A 12597-nucleotide genomic window follows, 5' to 3' on the forward strand; every position below is an offset into this window, starting at 1 on the left:
CCCCCTGACCTGCAGCAGAAACGTGGCATCCTCATCTGCTTCCTCACCCCCCCCCCCCAGCCAGTCCATTCCATGCCCGGAGGCTTTGTCCGCCCCCTGATTCCACTGGGCTGAGACTCCTGAGAAGGACCCCGAAGGCCCCGCCCCACTGGTGTTCTTGAGTGCATTCTAGGGGGTGCTGGGAACTCCTTAAGGACAAGCACTGGGTCATCTTTATCTAGGTCCCCGCGTCCCGGCCTAGATGAAGGGCTGGGGGTGGGGCCTAGGGCTTCCACCTGATTCTGACCTCATGGTCTTTTGCAAGAGACTCAACCTTGATGGACCCCAGTGTTTTCATCTGCAGAATTGTCCCCCCAAGTATCAGGGTTCTAAGTACCAAATCCACTAAAACATTGGTTTTCAAACTTTTGGGGGCACCAGACTCACCTGGAGGGCTTGTTAAAACACTGATTGCCGGACTCCACCCAGAGAGTCTCTGCTTCAGTCAGTGTGGAGTGGAGAGTGAAACTGTGCATCTCTAACAGGCTCCCAGGTGAGGCTGCTAGCCGCTGGTTCCGGGACCACACTTTGAGAACCACTGCACTGGAACCACGTTGTTGAAGCAGGCGCCAAATGCTCCAGTGTTTACCCCGGCAAGGGTTTGGGTCCTAGCTGGCGACTCGAATGCCTGCCCTGCGTATGAGCCTGCTCTCCCTTTTTACTTCCTGCTGTGCAGACGTACATGCTTACAAAGCTTTGCATCTTATCTTCTGGGAAACTGGACCCTAGATGTCCAAAGATGTTTCATTTTCCAGTTGCTATGGACCGAATGTCTATATCCCCCCCAAGTTTGTATGTTGAAACCTAAAGCCCAAAGTGATGGTATTAGGAGGTGGGGCCTTTGGGAAGGTGACCAAGTCATGAAGTTGGAGCCCTCGCGAATGGGGTTAGACCCTTACGAAAGGGACCCCAGAGAGAGGCCTCAGACCTTCTGCCATGTGAGGATGCATGAGAAGATGACCGTCAATGAAGAAGAGCCTGTCAGCTCTGAGTCTGTTGGCACCATGATCTTGGACTTCCCAGTCTCCCGAACCTCAAGAAATAAATGTTGTTTATGAGCTACCCAGTTGATGGTGTTTTGTTGCAGCAGCCCCAGCAGAGTAAGACACCAACCACTTTTATGGAAGCTGTTTATCTTTAGACTCTCACTGTAATAGTTGGAGAAACATTTATTTCCTACCTTTAGGTAATTCTTTTTTCTAACCCACTCTCTGCCCCTGCCTCCAACCCCCTTAATCTGGACCCTGGATACCAGAGGAGGCAACATTGATGATTTTGAGTTTTGAACTTTGGTTTCCCACATAGGTTTATTTTACCCATTCTCATCAAAGAGAGGCTGCATTTGGCTGAGCTAACATCTGGCATGGAGGTGCTGGGTAACCCTGCCTCCTCCTGGGCAGCTTGTTCCCTTCATGTTGCTCGACTTTCCAGGTATCAGTCCTGAGGCTGAGGTGCCCTTTGACTCAGGTGTCCTGAAATGCGTGTCCGCATGTAGTGATGGGAACTGGGGCACCAACCATGCCCAGAATCAAGTGCTCTATCCCTTCTTTCTCTTACCTGCCAACAGATGAGCCCAGCTTGGGCTTCTGGAAGTGAAAGAGCTCTTGTTACAACTGGGCACCTGAGGCCCAGAGCCCGGAAGTGATGTGCCCACTTCCATACAGCGTCAGCTGGAGGCTGTACGGATCTGAGCTGTCAGTGGTGGTTGCCTGCCTGCGAAGATTGATTGCATCTCATTTTCGGTTTTCAGTTGTCCAGAGTGAATCTGAAATCACTGCCTCTCTCCTGTCTTTAGCCTAGGATGGAATAGCTGGGAGGCGACGGCAGTCAGCAATGTTGCTTTGCTTTGCAGTTTTGTTTTGTAAAGGAGTATCCCCCCTTCCACTCCCACTCCTCAAAAACTAGGGGACAATAAAGCAGTCATGGTTTTGAATGAAGCGTTTCTGTGCTGTTTTTCTGACTCCTTTCGTTACCCTGTCCTCTGCCGCCCCCAGACCCAGTCCCCGGCAGCTGAAGCACATCGGCCCTTGTGCTTTCATAGCCACGCAAACACGTGGTGAGCGCGTGCTCGGCACATGCCTTGATCACATATTTGTAGCTCGGGAGTCCGAGACGATCGTGACATTCTCATGTGGGGCTGGACGTGGCCACTCCCCCTTCCCAAGGGAGGACACAATTGCTGTATTGTCTGTCGGCATTCTGGGTTAGCGGTGTGGGTCAGCGCCGGGGCTGTTGGTGCACTGGGAGTTGGAAATAACTGTCTTGCGGCTGTGTACCTTGAGGCTGCCGTTTTATGAAGGGGGGTGGTTTCTGATCCCCTGTGAGGATCCCCTGGGTCGCCTGGCTCCGTTCGGCTGAGTAAAGCACTCGCTCGTGCCCCTTATGGCTCAGCTTGTTGGCCTGGTGCTCTCAACGGCACAAGGCAGAGCAGGACAGGTGTGGCGGGGCAGACCCCCAAGAGCTAGAGGGGAGCCGGGCGAGGTGGGGCCGGGCCAGGAGTGGGGAGGCTGGTGCCGCTGAGGCTGCCCTGGATGGCGGAGCCCCCCCCACCCACCACCGCCCAAGGCCTTGTGAGGGGCGCGCGCATCAGCCGGACACGTGCCCGACTGGGCGGCACGGGGCTGCTTCCACCCGAATCTGGGAAGGGGCCTCACCTCCTGGCTCCCCAGCTCCCTGGGGTGCTGGACGCGTCACTGATGGGCTTCCTCTGGGGAGCCCCTCGCTCTGTCTCCGGCTGTTGAACTCCTATCTGCCCGCAAAGTCCGACGCTCATGCCACCTTCTCTAGGACCCCTCCCCAGACCTTTACCTCCCTGCTTGGGTCACAGCTCACTCCTGTCCCGTAGCCTGCATCCCCCCCCGGCACTCGTCGTGCCTCGCGGTAAACCTGTTTGAACACTTGGTTTGTGTGAACTCGGTTGGTACACCTACCTGCCTTCTTGCCTCAGCCCCTGGTACAGCCAGCCCGGGGGATGTTGGACTTGGGTTGGGGCTCTCGTACCATGAGGAAATGACGAGAGAAACACAGCGCAGGGTGTGCACAGGATCTGCCTGTTGATTTAAAGTCCCTCAGAGAAGATGCCCTTCGTTCAGGAGCACAGCATCACGTGCACGTTTGACTTCTCCCGGATAATCTTGCCCCTCGACCCCATCGTGCTCACTGTGCAGGCCCCCCTCCTTCTCAGGAGACACTGGCCTGTAGGGGTGCTGCCTCCCAGCAAGCCCTGAGGGCAGCCAGGTGCTTTCTCCTAAAGGCCGAACTTGGGAAACAAAACCATAGGGAACACCCGGGGCCGCGATTTTCCTGGGATTGGGAGTGCGAAGGGCCGGCCACCTGCCTGCTCGCCTGCCCAAGCAAGGAGCCTCTGATGAGTATTTGCAAGTTTCCAGGAGGTGAGTGGTATCAGACAGAGTGATTTTGTGCCAGCCACAGATTCTGCTTGTGCTCTGCTGCTGTGGAACCCAGACAGCTTTGAGCCCAGCCCCTCTGTGGACCAGGAGGTGTAATGCTTTGAATTAGTGTTAACACAATTTTGATAGCTGCAGGAAACCCCACAAGCAAGAGAGCTTTCGATAGCTTCTGGCGTCAGGAAAGTTGAGAACTGACTTAATGTGGTGAATGTGTTCTTTGGTTCAGCAAACATTCCCTGAGAGCTGTTCTTCGTGCCAGGTCCTGGGACTCCGGGGACCGTGGTTGGGCTCGTGCCCTCCCGAAGGCCGCAGTCAATGGGGGGGACGGACACGCTGCCAGTTCATTTCGTGATCCTTTGGTTCGTACTCTGCAGTGTGGGCGAGGCCTTCCTGGAGGAGGAGACACCTGAGCGGAGTCTAAAAGCTGAGAGTAGTTAGCTCAGCTGGAGGCTGAAGAGGCTGAGAGGGGAGCAGGGGGAAGCAGGGAGCAAGTTCTAGCCAGAGGGCCCAGTGTGAGCGAAGGTCTGGGCACGTGGAACGGCGTGGGGTGTTTGGGGAGCTATAAGCAGCTCTGTGTGTGTGAATTAATTTTTAAGAATAGGCAATATATGCGCTTGTTACAAACTCGGCTGTGAAAAGTAACTCTCCCCCCATCCCTGTCCCTCATATATACCTCGACTTCTGTCTCTGTTGTCTTTTTCTTTGTTCTCCCAGAGAGATTCCATTGATGTGCAAGTATGTATATGTATATATACAATTTTGATTCTTAAAAATTTAGATATTTTTTGCATAGGTCGTACCTTCAAAATTCAAAACGTACAAAATGGTATTCCTTGAAGAGTCTCCTCTCCCCTTTGTTCTCAGCAACCCACTTCCTCTCCCTGAAGACTCTTGATATTAAGTTTCTTCTGTATTATTGTTACATTTATTTAGTTTTACCCAAATAGGAGCTTACTGTGTCCACTGTGTGTCTTTGCTCTTTCACTTAACGCTAGACTGGAAGATGGTTTCCTGTTGGCGCCTATCAGGTCTTTTGAAAAGCTGCATTTTGTCCTTTGCGTGGATGTCGGGACATTTGTTTATCCTGTCCTTACTGTTAGGCAGTTAAGTTGCTTTCTGTCCTATCTGTGCTGAAGGTGCATATTTTTTTTTGCACCCAAGCAGGCTTATCTGTAGGGCAGGTGAACTTGGCATCTGAGGGTCCTGAGGTTCAGGAGGAGAGCCGCCAGGATGGCAGTAGAATGGCACAGAGACATTTGCCCAGTTTATATTTTGCTTCCTTGCTCTAGAAGTTGCCCTGTTCCTCTTTGTGGAAGGCAAGTGACTTTTGAATTGGGTTCTGCTGAGAATTTGGGGGAGAAACTGTTTCGTTCTGGTGCTGCCTCCCATCACTGACCCCTCTAAGAAAGCGGACCCTCTGTGGGCTCGTGAAACACCACTCACCCAGAGGTGTGGTCAACATCGCTCGGAGGGACTGCTCCTTGGGCAGACTCTGACCCTGCTACCACTCACAGCGGCCAGGCAAGGCCAGACCAGGGGCCTGCAGAGCAGCTTTGCCAGCCCTATCTGCTGGGGCCTGGCGGACGTGGATGCCACTTCCAGGCACTTGCCAGGCTATGTGCTTCGTGAACATCATGGCTGTAGCAAATGTTTTGTCGATTTATTCATAATTGATGTGAACAAGAATTTGCCTGGGAAGAACACCCACCACGGACTGGGAGGAGGAGATCCCAGCATGGCTTTGCACCCACCCCATCAAGGTTGCGATGCAATTTTTTTTTTTTTTTTTTTTTTTGGCGGTACGTGGGCCTCTGGACGCGCAGGCTCAGCGGGAATGGCTCACGGGCCCAGCCACTCCGCAGCATGTGGGATCTTCCCGGACCGATGCCGACTGCATCGGCTGGCGGACTCTGAACCACTGCGCCACCAGGGAAGCCCTGCAGTGCTCATTTGTGAACCGTAGAAGGCCCTGTTATGATATCGTGTAATTTGTCTTTTAAAATGTACTCTGCCTCTTAGTGCGTTTTATTTTACTTTTCAGTTCACTCATGCATCAGTTAATAATTTTTACTTCCTTGGGCAGAGGGCCTGTGACTTACATATGCTTTTGTGCACAACTCCTGTCCTATCAGGCTTTTCAGGGAGGACAGCCTGCTATTAACTATTCACCTAGCACACCTGAAACTTGGTTTTGGTGTCTAAATGCTGGCCCCTGACCAGTACCTGTTACATTTCATCCATTCTCATCTTGTCCCCTTATTCAGTCTGACAGTTTTTTTCTTTTTTTTTTTAACTTTATTATCGTTATTGTTAACTCTGAGAAGGTTGATGATGTATGCCTGCCTCCCCTGGGCTTACTCTTGGTCGAGGAGGCTGGTGTTACCCGTTTCAGATGTAGCCTTCCTGCTCTCGCACGTTTGGTAACTCCTCCAGATGAGGCTCCTGACCAGGGTGAGGCCCCTTCCAGGCGAGGCGAAGGCCAGCTCGCTGGTGGGTTTGGGAGGTGCTCCGAGGCCTAGCTGTAGAGTTTTGCTGCTGACTTAGTGAAATGAGCTTCCTGAGGGCAGGACAAGCTGGCACCAAACCTCGGTTCCGATGGCTCCCCTAGAGGACGATGAGAATAACACGACAGTTACAGCGGCCGCGGGCACATTTGCTGCTTTTTCAGGTACTTCGGGATATGTTGTGGACAAACAGCGGAGTGAACCTCTGTTTCTTCCGGGGCCTGGGCCATTTCTGATGACGATGATCTGCTCACCTCTGGAAGGTAAAACTCTCTGAGGGTGTTTTGAGTCTCACTTAGAGCTGTCAAGATCACCACCCCACCACCCTGCCAAGGCTCTGGAAGAGTACAGCAGGGCTTGAATCTGGTTGGCCATATCGTTTCCTCTTTAACCCCCTCGAGGTCTTTGCTCTGAGCACGGGAGGCCCAGGGTTGTCATATCCAGGATGCTTAGAGGAAGTGGAGATGGGTTTGCAAATGAGGCGCCCCTCCCTTCTCCTGCCTGCACACTCTGCCAGAAGGTAAAGCAGGAGCTCGAGACCCACACGCAGCTGCTCCCAGCCTCCTTCTGTTCGGTCCCTGAACAGTGCTCAGTAATTCAGAGCCGAATCTCTGGGCTTTGCTTTGCGTTAGGACCTCAGGGCGGCCCTTCTTACAGGAGCCTCTTTCTCCTCCTGAAGAGTCAACAGTCTGGTGCCGTTGAGGTCCTTCTGCAGGCAGATGGCCGCTGTTACACATAGAATGGCTCCCTCGCCACCATGCTGCAGCTGACGTCAGAGTCATCTTAGTAGAGTTTGTCCCGCCCTTCGGAAGCCCTCTGGGAGGCACCAGAGAGATGGCTTTGGGAATTTGACTGAGAGGTGCCCCGGAGCTCAAGGGCACCTGTCGTTATGACGGACCTGTCTGGCAGTCTCTCTGAAGAGTTTTGTTTTGGCAGATGACAGCGTTCTTGACCGTGCGGTGCAGCTGGCCGTGTGGGGGGCAGGGGAGAAGGCGGAAGCCTCGGTGTAGATTGGTTAGCCCGGCTGATTAATTTCTATACCATACCCTGTAAAATCGGTCGGGTCAGGAGGGTGAAGTCCTGGTCTGCGAGGTGAGGTCAGGGTGTGACCTCCAAGTGGGTGGCAGATGGGAAACCTGGTTCTCGTGTCCCTCACAGTTCTTACAGAGCTCCTGGTCCCCTCCTGCGTCACCGCCCGTGTTTCAGTGTGATGCTTGTGTCACCGTGTGAGGCCACCAGCCCCCAGGTCCCTGAGATGAAGAGAGGCTGCCTCCCAGCTGTGTCCCCGGTGCCAGCTGCTGGGAGGCTCCATTTGCTCTGTGCAGCGGCCCGGGGCTTCTGTGAGGGCAGTGCTGGTGTGTGGCTGGGCAGGAACGGGGACGCTCCCCCTGCCCGAGGGGCTCCTGGGACCACACTGGCATGAAGCGTGCGTGCAGCCTGGGTGAGGGTAGGTCATCCCGCAGGAGGGAGAGAACGTTGCTGTCTCTGGGCCCTAAAGTGCATAAACATTTTGCAAAGGAAGGGGCTGTTTTTGTAGCAGGAGGTAGGAGATGAAGGTGTGAAACCCGGTAAGTGACTAACTTCCTCGCCTTCCAAGAAACTCCTTAATTCTGAATGTTGTTAATGTCACTGAAAGACACCAAGGTACCCTGGTATGCTTAAGGACTGAGTTTGGAGAACGCACCTGTGCAAACATCCCCACTCGCGCCTGTAGGTACGTAAGGGAGGGGGGCAACCCCACCTCCCGGTTACCTGCCCCGAAGGAATATGAGGGTGGCTTCCCACTCTCCACTCGGCCGTATGGAGGCCACGGCTGAGGCTCAGGATGGCAGCCAGTGAGAATTTGGCCTTTGCTGTTGTCCGGTCTCCTGCGACCTTGAACACTGGAGGTCAGGTCTGGGCAGGACTGGGAAGGCCAGCTGACACATGGCCACCAGAGCAGTGGCTGCAGGACGGGCATCACCAGCCCTTCACACCCTCTCGCAGCTCACGCAGCACCTTCCGTGACTGAGTCTCGTGCTCCCTCGGGTTCCCGTTTGCATGTCACAGGTGAGGAAACTGAGGCTCATAGAGGCAGTGTGACCTGGCTGAGCCACACAGCTGATGCATGGCTGCACGTGGATGCTCACTTGGCAGAAACAGAGCCCGTCTGACCCGGTCTTCCATTCGTCGGGTGAGGGGTCTGAGGCCAGACAGGGGAAGTGACTTGGCAAACGGGCCAGAGCTGCTCGGTGGCAGAGGCAGGGCCAGAACCCATGTTTCCCAAGTCCTGCTGTCTTCACACAGGCCACACTGCCTCTTGTTTGGGCTTCTCTATTTTTGTTCTTCTTTAATTGTTTTTTAACCCCTCATCTCTTTTGGTTTCAAATCATGGTTTGATTAAATTCACTGTACTTGTAAATAGGTCTGACTGAAGAAGGGGTCATGGTCGTCTTAGGCTATAAGTGGCTTAACATTTCAGTAGATTATCTCTGGGGCCCCTGCTGTGTCTCACCGTCCCCTGTTCTCTCCCCTTCTCTCCCTCATCCTGGTCTGGAGGACAAGGCGGGGTCTAGTCTGTGCTCCCTCAGTAAGTACTGGTTCTTCTCCCCCCAACCCCTCATTTCCTTCCTTTTGAGTTTGCTCTGCAGATCCTAGTCCATAGGACGCTCTTCTCTTGTAGGGTTTGGCAGGTTAAAAGGACTTGAATGGTAGCGAGGACTGCGGGGCTGCATGTAGGAAACTTGCCTGTCAGTTAGTTCTCATTGATGAATGAGTTCTTGACACGTCACGCATGCAGTTGGCTTGAGTTTCAAGAAGCAACACAGGCTGCCTCGTTCCCATGTTCACATTTGTTTTGGCTCTGGGTCTCAACACTTTCATGTCCCTGAATAACGTTCTTCCTCCCCCTCCTCTTGAAATGTTATTTGCTTAAAAACACAGCAAATCCCTACAACACTGGGAGAGTGACTGTGTAAAGTCCCAGAGAACAGACTCCCAGTTTGGTTCAACAGCTCATTTGCTGTTTTGTTTTGTTTCCCCTCCATTAAGACAGTCTCATAAGGGATGCTGGGCCACTTTGTTCAGCCCGGGGCACAGGGTGGGTCCCTTTCCAGCCAGGTAATGTGACTGCCAGTCCTTTCCTGAGTGTGGGCCTTCGGTGGCCTTTGATTACCTGAGGGTCTAGTCCAGGGAATGTATATTCACCCCAGTCACTGAAGAAGACACCTCCAAGGACACACCTTCCTCTGGGGCGAGGAATCAGGGGTGGGGTAAGCGTGCTGTCTGTAAGGACGGCAGATGCTTTATCCTTGCAGCAAGAAAGTGTAGCATAGCCCCCTTGAGAGTCTGATGCAGCCGCATGTCAGCTGTGTGGTTTAGCCAGGTTGTACTGCCTCTCTGAGCCCAGTTTCCTCACGTGTCACGTGCAGACAGGAACCCGGGTGAACATGAGACTCAATAATGGATTTGATTGTCCAGCAGCTACATCTCCCAGCGAGGTGCTCAGAGGAGTCACAAGCATGTTCCGTTCGCCTGCCCAGCCACCCGTGCTGTGGCTGTGAAGACGTGGTCTGTGTTAGCCAGTTCGCACGGGCTGAGTAAGGGCCTGCTCTCTGTTCGAACTGTGCTCACCGAAGGACTCACCTCAGTACCCCTGGCCCCTCTTCAGGTGCCCCACTCTGCAGACCTTTCCTTCCTGAACTTCCCACTCGCGGGGGCAGAACAAGGCTTACTTCTTACAGATCACGAAGCTCAGCAAAGTTCTATCACTCGCCCAGGGTACCACAGCTCATCCAGGATTGAGCTGGAGGGGAAGTGTGACTTCCGGGCCTCGAGTTCAGTGCTCGTCCCCAGGTGTGTTGTTGACTCAGGTTCCTGCTGTGACAGGCTCTGTGCTGAGACCAGAGGAGGCCTGAGGCAGGGCCACACCCAGACAACATGTGTGGAGGACGGGCTCCCCGTGAACACCCTGGAAATGGGCTTGGGGGGGAGCTATGGGGGAGGGGCAGCAGAGCCCCAGGGAGAGCGGGGCCTATGGACACAGATTCCGGCTGATGTAGTGAGGAGCCAGCACCATCCCCCAGGCCTGGGGGCACCCTGGCTTTCCCGGAAGGCACTTCACCTCTGCACGGCACCCGGCACGGCTGCCCCTCCCTGTGGTTAGGGATGGAGATCAGTGCCTTTATGTTTCACCCCTACCCTTTCACTTCCCCACTCCCTGCCTCAGTGGAACGCCTAGTGCCAGTTCATCATTAAGTCCAGAAGGTTGAGGTGTGTGGCCTGGGGCACCACAGGAAGAGCTTATAGGGAAGGGGTGTCTTGCAAACCCAGCATCTGTGCTTCAGCTTTTGGTCAGTTTGAGAAATCGAATACTTACGGGATAATTAGGACACAGTTTACGGATCCTGGAGTAGAAGTCTTGGTGGTTCAAAGACTTTGGAATTCAGCAGATGTGGCTTGAGTCCTGTTTCACCCTTTACAACTGGGTGACCTTGGGCCTGGACCTCAGCTTGTCCCTCTGTAAAACGGAATAACAGTAGTGCCCGCTCGTAGGGCTCCTCTGAGGATACAGTAAGCCTGGGGCCTGGCACTGCCGCCGTGGCTGTTCTTATTTTATTCATGCTCTGTTAAAAGGTAGACTCCGTGTCCCCTGTTACTTCCACAAGTACAGACCAGGAAGGTACTAGGAAAATGGTGAACAAAAACGTATTTTTTTCCTGGCTGTTGCCTCTATTGTGGAGTTTCCTTAAATCAGTGATGTTTGGTATCAAACATGTCCTTGGTGTTAAAGTATTGACTTAAGAGGTTTCATCTGTCTCTCTTTTTCTGTCGGTGTAGTGCAGGCGGTGAAGGCATAGCTGTCTTTGATCAGTTATTTTTCAGGAGGGCCTGAAGACTTGGGAACCTGGGCCGAGGGAATTAGTTTAAATGTTCCACTGCCGTCTGGGAAACACATTCTCCGGGCATGTTCTCTTATTGAAACTCCAGGCTGTCTTTCCAATGTCAACTCGGTCTGGGAAAGTCCGGGCTGTTGATAAAGTTCCTAGGCAGCTTTTAACTTGTATCCTTTAAACTCAGATGCCTTAGCAGCAAGCAGAAGGCGTCCCCGGACAGATTTAATTCCCTGCTCGTGGCAGATGTGAGCCTTGACTGCGACCAGAGGATTCTTCTACCCGCTCCGCCCTTCCATGGGTTTGTCACAGGATCTGGCAGAAGGCAGCATGACCCTCTGAAAGATGCCCTTCCCCATATGTTCATAAATTTGCTTCTAGATCCTGCCCACAGATTGCTTTTGTCACACCAACAGCTGAAGTTACGAAAGTTTAAAAGTGCATGCAGCCTTCCCAAAGACCTTGTAGAATTGCTGTTTGTCTCCCATTTCCTTTGCTTAATGGGAGGGGGAAGTGGAAGCTCTGAAAGGAATGACTTGCTTGGGCCATCAGGAAAATCACTGTCAGCGGCCAAGGTTATGTTTAGGTTTTGCTCTGAGTCCTGTGTTGGGGTGGTGAGATATTCTTCTGCTATAAAACCAACTTGGACAAGTAGGAAACATAGGATAAGGATATTAAAAGAAGGAAACATTTAATTGGGCGAGTTCCAGCGTGGTCAGTTTCTTTTCTTTAAAGGGTGGCTCTTCAAAATGCATGACAGAAACGTTTGGTAAACTCCTGTAATCTTCTGAAGAGTTATATAGACTCTTAGAGTTTGCACAACTTTTTTGCATATATAAAGGCGTTCAGCGCGCACCGGGCAGGGTTCCCATTTGCCAGAAGCCGAGAGTCTCAACCACAGTGATATCAGACAGCTGGGTTCGAGGGTTGCAGACGCCCGAAGGCACACTGAAGACTGCAGAACAAAAGCAAGAAAGTTTCATGTTAGGAAGGACCCGTGTGAGAAAGTAAAGTTGCCCCCTGTCCCTGCGGTGTCCTGAGGAGACAGACCTGGATTCAGATCTTACCCTCACCCCCGCTAGCTGTAGGATCTTGGGCAAATGCTTGATTCATTTTCCTGGAGCCTTGGTCTTCTCATCTGGAAAATGGGAATACTGTTAATAGCAATGCCTGTTCACAGGAATTCGAGAGATGAAATGAGAAGAGCCCAGCCCATAGTTGGTCCTCAGGGAGGCGGGGGCTGGCAGTGCAGCTGGGAGGGGGCGGAGGGGGCTCTGGGGCCAGGGTGCCACGGGGCTGGGTTGAGGCCTCTTGCTAACCGCGGGCAGTGTCGCTTGGTGCCCGCTGACCATCCGTGTGTACCCTGGGGAGTGGGCACCGGTGTCTGGGGCCTTCTCTGTGCTGCATCCTTTTATACACATTTTCTTACCTGACTCTTCCAGCAGCCCCCAGAGCAAAGGTGTTCTCACTTTCATTTTAAAGATGAGGAAACTGAAGTTAAGGGGCTTGGGAGGTGAGGGGGAGGCTGCCCAGTCCCTTAGCACGCCTCCTGGCCTCACGCTGCATCGGATCCCCTACAGGCAGTGGCTGCCACGTGGCCTTCTTTAAAAAGAATTTTATACGTATATGCAGTACAGTTCACTCTTTGGTGTTTACTTCCGTGAGTTTTGGCAAATGCATAGACGGAGTGGGCTTTTTAAATTTAAAATTTTGATGTAAGAAAAAAATATTTTTCTGTTTCACTTTGTATCTCTATGAGGTGATGGACGTTCA

Source organism: Phocoena phocoena, chromosome 16, assembly GCF_963924675.1.
Source record: "Phocoena phocoena chromosome 16, mPhoPho1.1, whole genome shotgun sequence".
NCBI lineage: Eukaryota > Metazoa > Chordata > Mammalia > Artiodactyla > Phocoenidae > Phocoena > Phocoena phocoena.